We start from the raw sequence: 14,590 nt of genomic DNA, 5'->3' as shown, positions 1-14,590 counted from the left end.
TTGGTAGTGATAATAAAACACCGAACCTCAGACAGAAAAGTGACATGGTATCTTACTTGCCAGGAATCAGCAACCACAGGACTGAAGTGATTTCCAAGATTTAGGATTTGCCGAGTGGTCCTAATTGCTAACAGCCAACAGAGGAAGGGGATTCCCCTAACCAGCCAGCCTATGCTGTGAAGAGCTGGGCAGAGTCTGCTCAGCCTATGCTGTGAAGTGCTGGGCAGAGTCTTTTAAGAATGATGGTTTGCCCATTTTTGTGGTTGGCCATCATTTTGGCAGGATAAAAATCCCCAACAGCCAGTTTATCCCACCAATCACCACTTAACAAAACACAAACAAAAACTTAGGTTTGTTTATTGAGAAGAAAACCAAAGCTCTGGACAGAAGACAGGGATAATGTCTTTGCATCCCTGGGGCCTAATGGTCTCAAAAAAATATTTACTGAGGTCATTTGATTCCTGGGAGAGTTAATCATACATAATTTTCCAATCATTTCTGTCTTGGAATTGCCCTTGGAAGGCAAATCCTTGTCTTAGAGTACAACCAGGTAATGGATTGTGGCTGGACTAATTTTTTAATTGTTATAAAATGTGGTAAGGAGAGGAGAGAAACAGCAGGAGCCTGAGCCTCCCAAGAGCTTAGAACCATTTCATTGATTGGTCACTGATGAGTTGTTAGAGATGTTTCTGTTTAAAACTTGATGGGAGCAGGGAGAAGGAAGGTCCAATATGGTCACCAAGATGGCCAGAAATCCAAACGCTATGATAGGCAAAGCTCTTGGGCAAAAGCATTGGGCAATAGGACTGGACTGTGCGTTTCTGAGGTCACGTCAGCAGTCTCCTGGGTGCAGCTTTTGCTTGCTCACGGTGCAATTTGTTCAAGCAGTGCAGCTGCGGGCAGCAGCGCTTTGGATACAAAAGTGGCGGCTGGTGAGAGAAAATCAAAGTAATCCTCATTAAGTTTCTATTATCTTAAAACTTAGAAACCCTAACGAGAGACTTTCAGAGCAAGTGGAACAGCAGGAGGGCACATCTGATGGACGCTGTCTTCTGTGAGGATGTCAATGTTGCCACAGGCCAGCAGTGTGCCCACATGCCTCGGAGCAGTTTCCCCAGAAGCAGCCAAGACAGATGGGGCACCCAGGACTCGGAAGCCATAGGGAGGAGCCCAAGAAGAAGGCCAGAAGTGACACTGGCATCCTGAAGGAGACCCTGGGCCAAAGGGCTGACTATCTTTAACCCTGCCTTTTGTTAGCTGTTCCTCAGAAACTCTGAACAGATGTAAATCTGAACAGATGTAACTTTGAAGGTCCCAGATTCTTTTAAGTGCAGTGATGCCTAAAGGAGGTCAAATTCCTTTTGAAGGACTCTCTCACCTCTACGATTCTCAAACTGTCTTCTCATCACATTTCAGGTAGAGGAACTTCCTGTGAGAAGGAGAATGCTTATTCCCCCAGCAATGAGCAATTGTGAAAACACTTCTCTGTACACTTGGCAAATGGTTTCTGGTGTTTTCTGTGCAAACACTACATCTCCTTACCAGCTCTGCAGTGTATCTGGGCACTGCACGGCCCAGTGGTCCACATCATCTCTCGGCCCTGAACCAAGAGTGTGCCCGGCAGCGCTTAGCACCATACAGGGAGTCTACGGGGTCCTCCAAACTCCCTCCTACGAGAGCAGGGGAGGAGATTATCAGGTGGCAAGTCACAGTTGTTAGGTATTGTTATTATTATCCTGATGTGTAATAAATCTGCATGGTGCAGTAAATTAAAGCAAGGCTCTGTTCTCACTTTACACACTGCCAGTAGTTTTATTGTAACAGCTTGAAGACGTGCGTTTTCCTTTTTAGGCAGAGAAGAGGAAGCTGTGAAATGTGAAGATAGAACAAAAGGATACGTGAATGTAGTCTGCCAGACAGGTATTGGACAAAAGCCAGCTCATCAGGACAGCCAGCATCTAACATATCTATGCTCAATGGTGTTCGGGAACTTTGGGGCCTTACAATGCCCACAAGAATTCATTCGAATTCATTTTCATATCAATGGATCTGTATTCGGCAAAGAAAGACAGTGCTTTCTTTCCGTGATAAACCTGAGTTGATTGTAGGATCACACAAATTGGTTCTGGAACTCATTAAAGTCAGCAAATGAGCATTAGTGAGATAGCTGTGTAGGCTGAAATCGTGATAATCTGTTCATTTTGGCAATTACGGCTCGAAGGGTGAAGAGAGAGGTGGTGAGAAACGCTACAACTCCCAGCAACAATATTACGATGCATTTCAGGCGCCCATCCTGTGATGTACAAGCCCTGGCTTTTCTTCCTTTACACCATGCACCTCAGTTCTGCAAGAGACAAGGGAAGGGCTTGAGAAACACTTCCCGTCTACCCTTTGCCAAGTCCAAAGCCCAGGCCAAGGCCTTTAATCATATCCCCAGCATACCTGACACCTAACGAATTTTTTTGTCAAGAGTCTTCCTCTTTGGTAGCAAATCTATTGTTATTCTTTGTTTTAGAATTTAGCCTTTACTTTTGAAATTCAAATTATTAGTCATTCAAGATTTCTTAACTCTCTGGTTCCAGGGCCTTCCATTTAGCTTTTTCTTCTCTTGCACTAGGCACATAGGCTACTTTCCCCTAAACTAGGCATACTGTGTGCTAGTGCTCTGCTCTATGTCTCATTGAGTCTCCTGAGTGTTTATTAAGTTCTCGAGTGGAAGCAGTGACCGATTTTATTTTCTTGGGCTCCAAAATTACTGCCGATGGTGACTACTGCTGTGAAATTAAAAGACGCTTACTGTTGAAAGGAAAGCTATAACAAACCTAGACAGTGTATTAAAAAGCAGACACATCACGTTGCTGACAAAGGTCTATATATTCACAGCAATAGTTTTTCCCATGGTCAGGTACAGAGGTGAGAGTTGAACCATAAAGAAAACTGAGTGCCAAAGAATTGATGTTTTTGAGTTGTGGTGTTGGAGAAGACTCTTGAGAGTTCCTGGACTGCAAGAAGATCAAACCAGTCAATCCTAAAGGAAATCAACCTTGAAAGTTCCCTGGAAGGACTGCTGCTGAAGCTCCAATACTTTGGCCACCTGATGAGAAGGGCCAACTCATTAGAGAAGACCCTGATGCTGGGAAAGGTTGAAAGCACAAGGAGAAGGCGGTAGCAGAGGATGAGATGGTTAGATGGCATTACTGACTCAATGGACGTGAATTTGAGCAAACTCCTGGAGACAGGAGAGGACAGAGGAGCCTGGTGTGTGATATAGTCCATGGGGTGGCAGAGTCAGACACAACTTAGTGACTCAGTGACTGAACAACAACAGAGTATACAGTTGATACTCAATATGTAAATGGTAATTAATTAATGTTCCAAAGAGTCATATATAGCTCATTCTACAGCTAGCAGCTCTATTCCCCTAGTTTACCATCATCTCTGTATTGCCCTGCAAAACTGTGTACTCCTCATGACTTTCCAGCCCAAAGCAACTGACACCCTTGGTAATCCCCTTGGCAAAACCCTAGTTCACCCTTTCAGTCCTCCTTAGAAAATACCACACTTTCCCTTGAATCTCATTTATTAACAGCAAGCACTAAGACAGGAAACTTCATTCTCTGAGTTTGAGTAATCTCATGAATTCTATTTTATTTCTTCTATGTTTTCCCCCTAATACATTCTACCTCTGGTTAATCTGTAACAAGCCTAATCAGTACGAACTCTGGAAAAGCTGAGATCATAATTTCTGAATCTGGTTTGAATTTGGGATTTGCTCCCTCAAGTCAAACTTAATATTGTCCATGTACTAGAAGTGTGTTTTCTACTTTCTGACCTAAAACTAATAGTTTTTATGCACAGTTTAGGATCTGGCTCAACTAATTATTAAAATAGAAAGGAAATTTCCAACCCTTTCCCTGGCCTTTCTCCTATCTTACCACAGCCTCCCCTCCCACCCCAGCACACACACACACACACCCCCACACACACCACTGGAGATGGGAAAGATGGAGTCGTTGCTTGAATTCCCCTTAGATTGTATCATTGTTTTGAAATGATTGGTTCTTATCCAGAAGCAGACAGGGACAGAGTAAAGAGTTACTGTTTTAGCTCAGCCATATAAAGTAGTACAGATCCCAGGCTTTAATCTTTCTATAAGACTGCTCTGGGATATGTTCTTCTTTCTAATGAATAAACAGTCATGTTAACAAATATTTACCAAATGCATATTTTGTTCCCAGTACTGTATTATTCATTTTGTTATTTGATTTAACTTAACTCTTATCCTTTAAGGTAGCATTGATGTTTCCATTTTCATAAATGAGGAAGCAATATTTAAGTTAAATTTAAATATTTAATATTTTAAATATTTAAAAATATTAGGTGGGATAGATCCAAGATGATTAGAACCAGAAGACTGATGATGGTGACTCCCACTTACCTCCCCACAAATCAATTAGAAGAACATTCATGGGCCGATCCTGCACTCTTTGAACCATTACTATGAAACTCCTCACTACCCCCTCCAGGTGGGGACACAGTTTTGAGGGTATTAGCCTGCTGTGGCCACTTTTACCTGGAAAAGCAATAAAGTTATTCTCTTCTACTTCACCCCTACCCCTCAAATATTAGGTGGCTCGTGCTGAGGAGTAGAACCAGAGTTTTGGATTCCAGGCCTACTGTTCTTCACATTTCACCATGTTTCTTCTTGTCCTATTTTTAACTTTGTGCTAATAAAATTCTATATGCTAGAACTATAACTCTCTGTACAAGGTGGTTACTCTTAAGTAACCCACAGAGGACAGACATCTGCATGTTACTTGAGTATGTACCATTCTGATGAAACCCCATCCTAGAGATGGCATTGACTCCTGAGTAAATACTCACCTAGTAAATACTCAAGTAATACTTCATAAAGGTTTACCCAAATTTCTCATGGAAATTTGGAGCTTAAGACATCTCCAAGAGTGGGTCCGAGTGTTGTGCATCAAGGGAAGGAATAGAAAACCTGATGATACTATGAGATGCTGGTTGGGTGTTCCTTTATGCCATAGATAATGGGTCTAAGTCATATGACTTTAATTTGTTGTAAGGGGTATTGAAAGTGGCATGAAAATGGCGGGGGGGGCGGGGGTTGGGGGGGGTGGAATCTCTGCCTAGATATTTTTGTCTATTTTTTAAGATGTTTGGTTAGCAAATAATGATTTATCTTTCCTGTAAAAACAGCTAGTATTTTTTATTTTAGGATTTACCGTGTGTCAGTTACCATTGTAAATGTTTATGTATTATTTAATTTTCACAACAACTCTACGAGGAAAATTTTACATACACAGATACTGAGGCTCTGAGAGGGGAAGTAATTTGTCCAAGGTCACATAGCTGGTAAGTTGTAGGGTCAGAATTTGAAGTCACACTCTGGAGCGTGACTCCAGAGCCTACATGTTTAATCACACTTAGGGTTTCCAGATAAAATACAGGATGTCAAGTTAAATCTGAATTTCAGATAAACAAACCCTAAGTATTGCATGGAACATATTTACACTAAAAATATGTTGGTTGTTTATCTGAAATTCAAATTTAACTGGACATCTTGTATTTTTATTTGCTAAACCTAGCAACCCTAACCACATTCTTCTGCCTTCTTAAAAAGGCATACATATGTCTGTATCTATACAGGTTGCTTAATTTGTGGTTTACATATGCTCGAGTTTTGTTACAGAATAGGAAATGATGTTAACTCATCCACAAACTAGAACAGGCCTCTTGGATTCCTCTTCCTTCCATTTATCGAAGGCTGGGCTGGTCTGGGGCCAGTCTTTCCTGTGATAGGGTGGTTAAGTGCAAGCTTTTCTCTATTGATAAGAGAAGTCTCTGCCTACGGTTGGCACATTCTGGCCTCCTGCCTACATCAAATTTTCTCTTCAGAGGCCAGAAGTGTCCTGCCTGGTGCTCACCCTTACTTGCTTGCTGCAGAAATCTTAGATTCTTTGTTGGAGTTTTAGAGTTGCATGGTTGAGTAGCTGCTTCCTCCCAGATGATGATGTTCACAGAAAGAAATGGAAAAGGATGAGCTGGCTTATCAGAAAACTTAGCAGAAAGGGACACTGCACATCAAATCTGTTGTGTAAAACAATAAATAGGCAATATACACAACACCAAACACTCATGTTTATCTGGGTGTCCACTGATGGATGAATAAAGAAAATCTGGTGTATGTACATAAAATGGAATATTATTCAGCAATAAAAAGAAGGAAATCTTCCCATTTGTGACAATGTGGATGGATCTAAAGGGCATTATGCTATGTGAAGTATGTGAGAGAAAGACAAATACTGTATGATCTCTCTTATACTTGGAATCTAGAAGAAAAAACAAAACTCATAGATACAGAGAATAGATTGACAATCGCCAGAGGTGAGAGAAATGGGTGAAGAGGGTCAAAAGGTTAAAGAAAAATTAGATGTTGTCTGACTAGCATACAGCTCATCCCTCATGTGATTCACTACACAAGTTGGACAACATCTGCGCAGGTTTATGCCTTACTCAAATAGACAGGTTTACTGACCACACGCTCATATGTCAGAACAATATGAAGTAGCCGCAAAATATTCTAAATGTTTACTCTCATTTTCTGTATTTATCTAAAGGTCAGCTGGTGCTATGGTCTGAATGTTTGTATTCCCCCAAAATTCTTATGTTGAAATCCTAATTCCCAAGTAACATGTCCAAGGTCACACAGTTGGTAAGTGGTAGGGTCAGAATTTGAAGTCGCACAGTGTGACTCCAGAGCCTACATGTTTAATCACACTTAGGGCTGCCAGATAAAATACAGGATGCCAAATTAAATTTGAATTTCAGATAAACAAACCCCAAGAATTGCATGGAACTTTACACTAAAAATATATTTGAGGTGGGCACTTGGGAGGTACTTAGACTTCGAGGGTAGAGCCTTTGTGAATGGAATTAGTGCCCTTATGAAGGGACTTCCCTTGTGGTCTATCGATTGAGAGTCTGCCTGCCACTGTAAGAGACACGGGTTCCGACCCTGGTATGGGAAGACTGTACATGCCATGGAGCAACTGAGCTCGCACACACCACGACTACGAAAGCCTGCATGCCCTAGAGCCCGCGCGCTGTGACAAGAGAAGCCACTGCAATGAGAAGCCTGTGCACTGCAACTAGAGAGTAGCCCACTCACCACAACCATAGAAAGCCTGCACAGCAATGAAGACCCTGTGCAGCCAAAAAAAGACATGCCAGAGAGACCCCCTGCCCCTCCCACCAGTTGAGGATACAGCAAGAAGGTGCCAATAAGAACCAGAAAGAAGGCCTTATCCAGAACATGAGCATGCTGGCATTGTGATCTCAGTTTCAGTATCTAAAACTGTGAGAAATACATCTCTGTTGTTTATAAGCTATCCAGTCTGTGATATTTTGTTATAGCAGCCTCAGTGAACTACAACTGGTATTAAGCAATTCTGTGGACCAGCACCAGTCTGTGGGCCACACTTTGGACAGCACTAATACAGAAAAGATCAACTTAGCACATAACTAAAATATACAGATATGCTAATGATTTCGATGTTTGGCTTGTATTCTCTCTCCCTCCCTCACCCACTGCCCCCCTCACTCTCTCTCCATACCACACACACACACACACACATACACATATTCCTGAAATATTTACTGAGAAACTACTATATGCCGGGTACTTTTCTAGGTTCTGGAAATATGGCAATGAACAAAACAGATCAAGTGCCTGTCCTCAGGAAACTTCCATTCTAATTCAACCAATGTTCTGACACCCATAGATCTGAGTTCCAGCTCAGTTTCCCACCAGTTAATAGCTCCGTGTGCGTGTGCATGCTAAGTTGCTTCAGTCATGTCTGATTCTTTGAGACCCCATGGACTGTAGCCCGCCAGGCTTCTCTGTCCATGGGATTCCCCAGACAAGAACACTGGAGTGGGTTGCCATGCCCTTTTCCAGGGGATCTTCCCAACCCAGGTATCGAACCTGCATCTCTTATATCTCCTGCACTGGCAGGCAGGTTCTTTACCACTAGCACCACCTGCTAAGCCCTAATAGCTCTGTACTTCTCTACAATTCTTGTAATCACCCTGAACTACTTTCCCTAATTCAAAATGAGACTGATACCTACCTTAATGACATTGTTGGTAGGATTAAATTAGGTACCGTGGAATCATTTGGAAAACTGTAAAATGATATACCAATGTCAGTCAGAGTTTTACCCTGTTTCCTCCTTGAAGGCAAGTACCATATTTTTTCTTTCTTTGTATATCTGGTAACAAGTGTAAGTGCTTAGCAAGGAGCAAGCACTTGATTAAGGCTTATTGAATAAACAGATATAAGGTCCTACACATGTGAATTATGTTTTCTGTGTGTAAAACATAGCACCTGCTGTTCAAATCCTTAAAACCACTGCACCAACAGGAAAAGTATATTTCGTACTGTGGAACAGAGAAAATGTAATTCTATTCTCAGGTTTCAGGTTTCTAAGAGTTAAAGGTCTAAAAATACATTTTATAAACAATTATTAGATGGAAACCTCTTTTTATTGATTTGTATCACCATCTGAATGGCTCTTATAGGCCTTTTCCATAAATTGACCCTCTGAGTAGCTAAACTGATCCTGCGAATTCCAAGCATGCCCATGTTCTCTAGGATTATGGGTTAGAAGTGACTTGTAAAACTACCCTGTAAAAGGCGGGAAGCATTTGGAAGAAACTCTCAGCAAATAGTAACATGAAAAGAAACACAGTCTGTTTCTTTTCAAAAGTTGGAATTTCATATTAGAAAATCTCCTGGTTTTGTTTTTGTTTTTAATTTTAAGATCAGTTTACTAAGTTCAATGACGAAAGCTATCAGAAGAAGATTTTCCTAAAAATTATTTTTTCTTGGAAAAAAAGAAAGGAAAATCACCACCTTCTTAGCGTAGCCACCGAAGCTGTGGCAGTCAGAACGCTCGAGGACAGGGGTAGTCCATCAGTTGGTCAAGGCAGTGTCAGGGTCAGCAGGAATGTAGCCTAGATCCTCCTCATCCTCCTCCGGGTCCTGGAACAAAGAATCATCCACCTCCATATCATTTCCGACATCCTCCAAGAACAGGGAATCAAGATGTGTCAGGATTATTAACTATTTTGAATGGCTGTTTCCCATTTCATCACTTTTTTCCTGCTTGTTCTTCTTTCCTTCATTTCTTTTTCATTTCCAAGAGTTCTTGGCCTTCCAACTTAAGAAATTCTCAATTGTCACATCAGTGCTTTTGGCCCCTTCTGCTTCTTTTTCTCTTTGTTTCTTCCAAGGTATAAAGACATTCTCTTTTAGGGCTACTGATACCACTCTTAGAGTTAAGGAGCATGAATGTTCTTCTAGAACTCAATTCACAGGCTAATTGAGGAGTACCTCATATATATCAGGTACAAGACTGACACTGAAAGCGGCAATGATACAGAAAGCAGTGATCTGTAAGAAGGAAAATTTTGTAACAGCAATACAATGAATGCATAAAATAAATGACAAGGCAACTTATGAGTACCACAGGTGAGGTTAAAAACAGAAATTGTAGGGAATTCCTAGCTGTCCAGTGGTTAGGACTTGGTGTTTTCACTGCCGGGGCCCAGGTTTGATCCCTAGTCAGGGAAATAAGCCATGCAGTACAGCAAACAAACAAACATCAACACCAACAAAAACCAGAAACTGTATTTAGGAGGAGAGGAACAATCAGAAACGTTTCCAGGTACAAACTGCTACATAAGACAGGCCTTCAAGAATTTCAACAGATTTGGGGTCTGGAAGAAGAAATGGGAGGCACATGTCCAGGCAGAGACAATTTATGCAAATGAGTTAGCTGCTTTGTAAAAAGTTGGTAGGAAATATAGCAAGCAGTTCAGTTTTGCTTGAGAACCAGCACTCCATTATGTAAAGGGGCAGTGCAGGGTAAGGCTGGAAAAGGGACATTCAACTGGACAAACGTCAGATTAAGCAGTTTTACCTAATTTGACAGGAAACTACTGATAATTTTTAAAATAGGGTGGAGCTGTGATCTGGCCACTGCTTTAGGGAGATGGTTCTGGCAAGAACACCAAATGGATTGAAGGGAAAGCAACTAAGCGGAAGACCAAATAGGAAACTACAGCAAAAGTCTAGATGAGAGGTAACCAGTAGCTGACCGAGGGCAGTGGCAATGGGGACACAGAGGCAGGGGCGGATGGAAAAGACACTGGGTAGGAAAGGTCTATAACTCTGTCTAATTCGGTACCCCCCAGCCCCATGTGGCTATCTAAATTGAATTTATGTACACTAAAGTTATAAACTTTGTTACTGGCGTGCTGTAGTCAATGGGGTCACAAAGAGTCAGACATGACTGAGCGACTGAACAAGTTATAAAATCCAGTTCCTCAGTCAATGCTCGATAGCCACATGACTACTGTATTAGATACGTGGATAAAGAACATTCTCATCACAGCAGAATGTTTTATTGGATGGTGTTGATCACTGCACTTTGGGGGTCAGTTGGGTGCAGGGATGGGGAAGATGGATTAAAGATGGCTGAAGTTTGGTGGATGAATGACTGAGAAAGATAATGCCAGGAGCAGGAAAGCGGAAGTAAGGAGGAAAGATGTTTAGTTTCCGTCAAACATCAGGCAGGACAAAGTACCTACACAAATGCTCGGGTGAGTAAAGCAGGGCAAAAGGGACTCTCCCAAGGCTCATAAAGCCACACAATCCCCTGCTCTCAACCTCCCCCAGGTCAGTGGATCACAAGGACTGTGACAAGACAGGAGCCCAAGAGTCTGGTATTCCCTCAACTCCGAGGTACCTGCCTGGACCTCATTTCTCACAGACACCTCACTCACCCTTTCCCACGCTCAATTCTTGGAAAGTCCCCTCGCTTCCACTTACTTGATAGCTTTCTCTTGAACTAATCTTTCCTACAGGGACCACCAAACCATTGACCCCACTGCTTTTTTACTTGCTCTCTGGGAACCCACTCCAGTATTCATTTTTGCCTGGGAAATCCCATGGACAGAGGAGCCTGGTGGGCTACAGACCATGGTGTCAGAAAGAGTCAGACATAACTTAGCGACCAACAGCAAAACAGCTGTTCCCTCCCAGCTTAGATTCTAAGGCCTATCACTATAACTACTCCCTGCCTTATACTCCTCCCCTTTTCAGGACTTCCATCAGCAAAACCCAGCCCTGGCCAAATCTACCTCTCCTTCAACCCCGCAAGCTATGGAATGTGGCTGGAGAAAAACCATACGACCTTGCTGAGTGGTCTCATTCAAATATAGGACCACCAACTCAAGACGACCTTCAGCCTTGTCCATACTACACTTCCACTCTTGGAGGGAATTCTTTCTCACTTCTTCCATCTTTCTCACAGCTTCCATCTCATATACCCAACAGCCCTTCCCTACTCACAGCTTTCTATTGCTAAGAATAAAAGAAAGCTCAACAGCCCTCATCTACCTTATCAAACCCACGGAGGCAACTTGCACAAAGAATACTTGGTACAAACTGGGAAAAGAAGCACACAAACTTTGTATGTGTGCATGTGATGATACGGAGGATTTTCTAAAAGGCACTGCCTCTGCAGATGGAGGAATTAGAAAAGGTGCCCCTTCCTCCAGGTTGATTTGGCCTCAAAACTTGGTTGGAAAAACAGAGGCTGGATTTCAGCTCCCACATGCTTCCTGGACAGACATGGCCTGAATAAGCCATCACCAAATTTACTACCTGACCTCACTGTGTTTGTGCCCATAAACGTTGCCTTCTCTCCTAAAATACTGTCCTTGCTCCTATCCACAGTCAACTCCTCCACTTCTACGCTAGGTCCCATTGCTTCTCACCTACTGAAGGACAAGCTTTCTCTAGCTGACCCCTCTTATCTTCTGCACCATCACCTTTACCTCTCTAAAGGATCATTCCAGCATACCAACATAAGGAAACAACTCCTATCTTTAAAATACCTCCCCTAAATAACAAGTGAACTAAAGAGCCTTTTGATGAAGGTGAAAGAAGAGAGTGAAAAAACTAGCTTAAAACTCAACATTCAAAAAAAAAAAAACAAAGATCATGGCATCCAGTCCCATTACTTCATGGCAAATAAATGGGGAAACAATGGAAACAGAGACAGACTTTATTTTCTTGGGCTCCAAAATCACTGCAGAAGGTGACTGCAACCATGAAATTAAAAGACGCTTGCTCCTTCGAAGAATGGCTATGACAAACCTAGACAGCATATTAAAAAGCAGAGACATTACTTTGCTGACAAAGGTCCATCTAGTCAAAGCTATGGTTTTTCTAGTAGTCTTTTGGGGGCTTCCCTACAGCTCAGATGGTGAAGAATCTGCCTGCAATGGAGGAGACCAGGGTCCGATCCCTGGGTCAGAAAGATCCCCTGGAGAAGGAAATGGCAACCCACTCCAGTACTCTTGCCTGGAGAATCTCATGGACAGAGGAGCCTGGCAGGCTACAGTCCATGGGGTTGCAAAGAGTCACACACTACCGACTGACTAACACTACTACTATTACTATGTACGGATATGAGAATTGGACCATAAAGAAGACTGAGTGCCAAAGAATTGATGCTTTTGAACTGTGGTGTTGGATAAGCCTTGAGAGGCCCTTGGACTGCAAGGAGATCAAACCAGTCAATCCTAAAGGAAATCAACCCTGAATATTCATTGGAAGGACCGATGCTGAAGCTGAAGTTCCAGTACTTTGGCCATCTGATGTGAAGAACTGACTCATTGGAAAAGATCCTGACGCTCGGAAGGATAGAAGGCAGGAGAAGGGGAGGACAAAGGACGAGATGATTGGATGGCATCACTGACTCAATGAATATGAGTTTGAGCAAGCTTCAGGAGATGGTGAAAGACAGGGTGAAAGCTTCAGGTGAAAGACAGGGAAGCCTGGCACGCTGCAGTCCATTGGATCATAAAGAGTTGGATACGACTGAGCGACTGAACAACGATCCCAAGTACTCCTCTCTCTCAGTGGATCCTGAGGGCAAAGGTCCTCAAGAGCTGATTAGACTTGCTATGAACACTTTTCTTCCTCACCTCCCATCTCTTGTTAACACACCCTAATCAGACTTCACTGAAACTGCTTTTCTCAAGGACATCAGCATCCTTCATCAGGTCAAATGCAGTGTTCAAACCCTCAGTCCTCACCTTATTTATTTCAACAGTATTTGATAAGGCTGATCACTCCCACTTTCCTGAAACAACTCTCTTATCTTCCAACACTCCACCCTCTCCTGGTGTGGCTCCTATCTGGTAGTTCCTTCTCCTCTTCTACAGAATTTCCGAAGGTTGGAAGTCATTTTGGTCCTCTCCACTAGCTACTCTCCCTCCTAAGTGATTTTATGTAAGACCTAAGGCTTAAAAAGCATCTATGTGCTGATGATTCCCAAATTCATATCTTCAGACTCATATATCCATACAATTGTTTACTCAACATCTCCACTTGGATGTAGAACAAGCACTTTATGTAACGTACGAAACAGAATTCCTACTTCCCCCATTCCAAATTTTCTTCTCTTTAAATCTTATCCAGCTCACTAAATAATACCACCACTAACTCACCCTTTAGGTCCTGAACTTAAAAATCAGCGATGAGCTTTTGTTCGTTCACATTCTCTGCCAAATCCATTCCAATTCAAAGTGTATCTGAATACATACTGATACACCCCTTCTACGCCTTCTCTGCTGCCATCCTAGTCCAAGCGACCACAAAGAGCTTCCTCACTGGTCCCTCCTTGAAGACATCTGTGCTTCCCTGTATTTTACAAATAATAGCAAAAGTAACTCTTTAAAATGTGAACGAGATGCGGTCATTTCTCTGCTCACCCTCCCATGGCTTTCTGTTGCTCTTAATAACAGCCCATAAGGCTCCATAGGATCTGACCTCCCCCATCACCTCTCTCAACCTACTACTGCTCTGTGGCTAGCTGATTACACTCAGCCATACTAGCCTTTTTTGTTGGTCCTGCAACATGCCGGGCTATCCCTACCTTTGCGTGTACAGCCGAGGTTCTTTCAGCTTGGTAGACTCCCATCCGTTTCCCCTCCCCTCCCGAGGTATTTGCTAGGCTTATTCCTTCATGTCATAGCGTATGTGCTTATAGGGCTCCTCTGAGGGGCAATACCTGGCCATCTATGAAGTCATCCTATTCCTGGTTTTGTTTTTCTTCACTCCACTTACCACTTTCTGAAATTTTTATTTCTTTGTTGTCTCTTCTCTCCCACTAGAATGCAAGCTCCATAAAGGCCTTTACTTCCATTATTCTCTGTGCCTAGGACAGTGCCTGGTACCTACTAGATGCTCAATTAGTACTTGTCAAATGGTCGTATTCCCTCCAAACTTCTTCTCCTCCCGAATCTTCGAACCATTTCTCATTTCATTTCCGGCCTCCCCCCTCCACTACCCAGCCCAAGCTAAAAGCCGAAGCTCCCCACTCCTCCCCCGCGGCGTTCTTAGCTCTTCCACCTCCTTCCTGCGCGGCCCCTTTAAGCGGACTCCGGAAAGCCGTGGGGAAGGCGGGGCCGAAACCTTGCAGACGCC

At 42.8% G+C, this 14,590-nt stretch overlaps 1 long non-coding RNA gene across 1 annotated transcript; it reads right to left on the bottom strand.

The window, feature by feature from the left end:
* Nucleotides 1-351: 351 nt before the first annotated feature.
* On the bottom strand, nt 352-14,452 carry LOC138987216 (uncharacterized). Its single transcript, XR_011463641.1, has 3 exons — nt 14,231-14,452; nt 8,942-9,070; nt 352-929 (listed from the first exon to the last, which is right to left on the bottom strand). It is a non-coding gene; the product is annotated as an uncharacterized lncRNA (long non-coding RNA).
* Between the last annotated feature and the right edge of the window lie 138 nt (nt 14,453-14,590).

The sequence above is a fragment of the Bos mutus genome, chromosome 3 (genome assembly GCF_027580195.1).
Source record: "Bos mutus isolate GX-2022 chromosome 3, NWIPB_WYAK_1.1, whole genome shotgun sequence".
In the NCBI taxonomy this organism is placed as follows: Eukaryota; Metazoa; Chordata; class Mammalia; order Artiodactyla; family Bovidae; genus Bos; species Bos mutus.
This window is presented reverse-complemented; position numbering and strand designations above follow the sequence as displayed.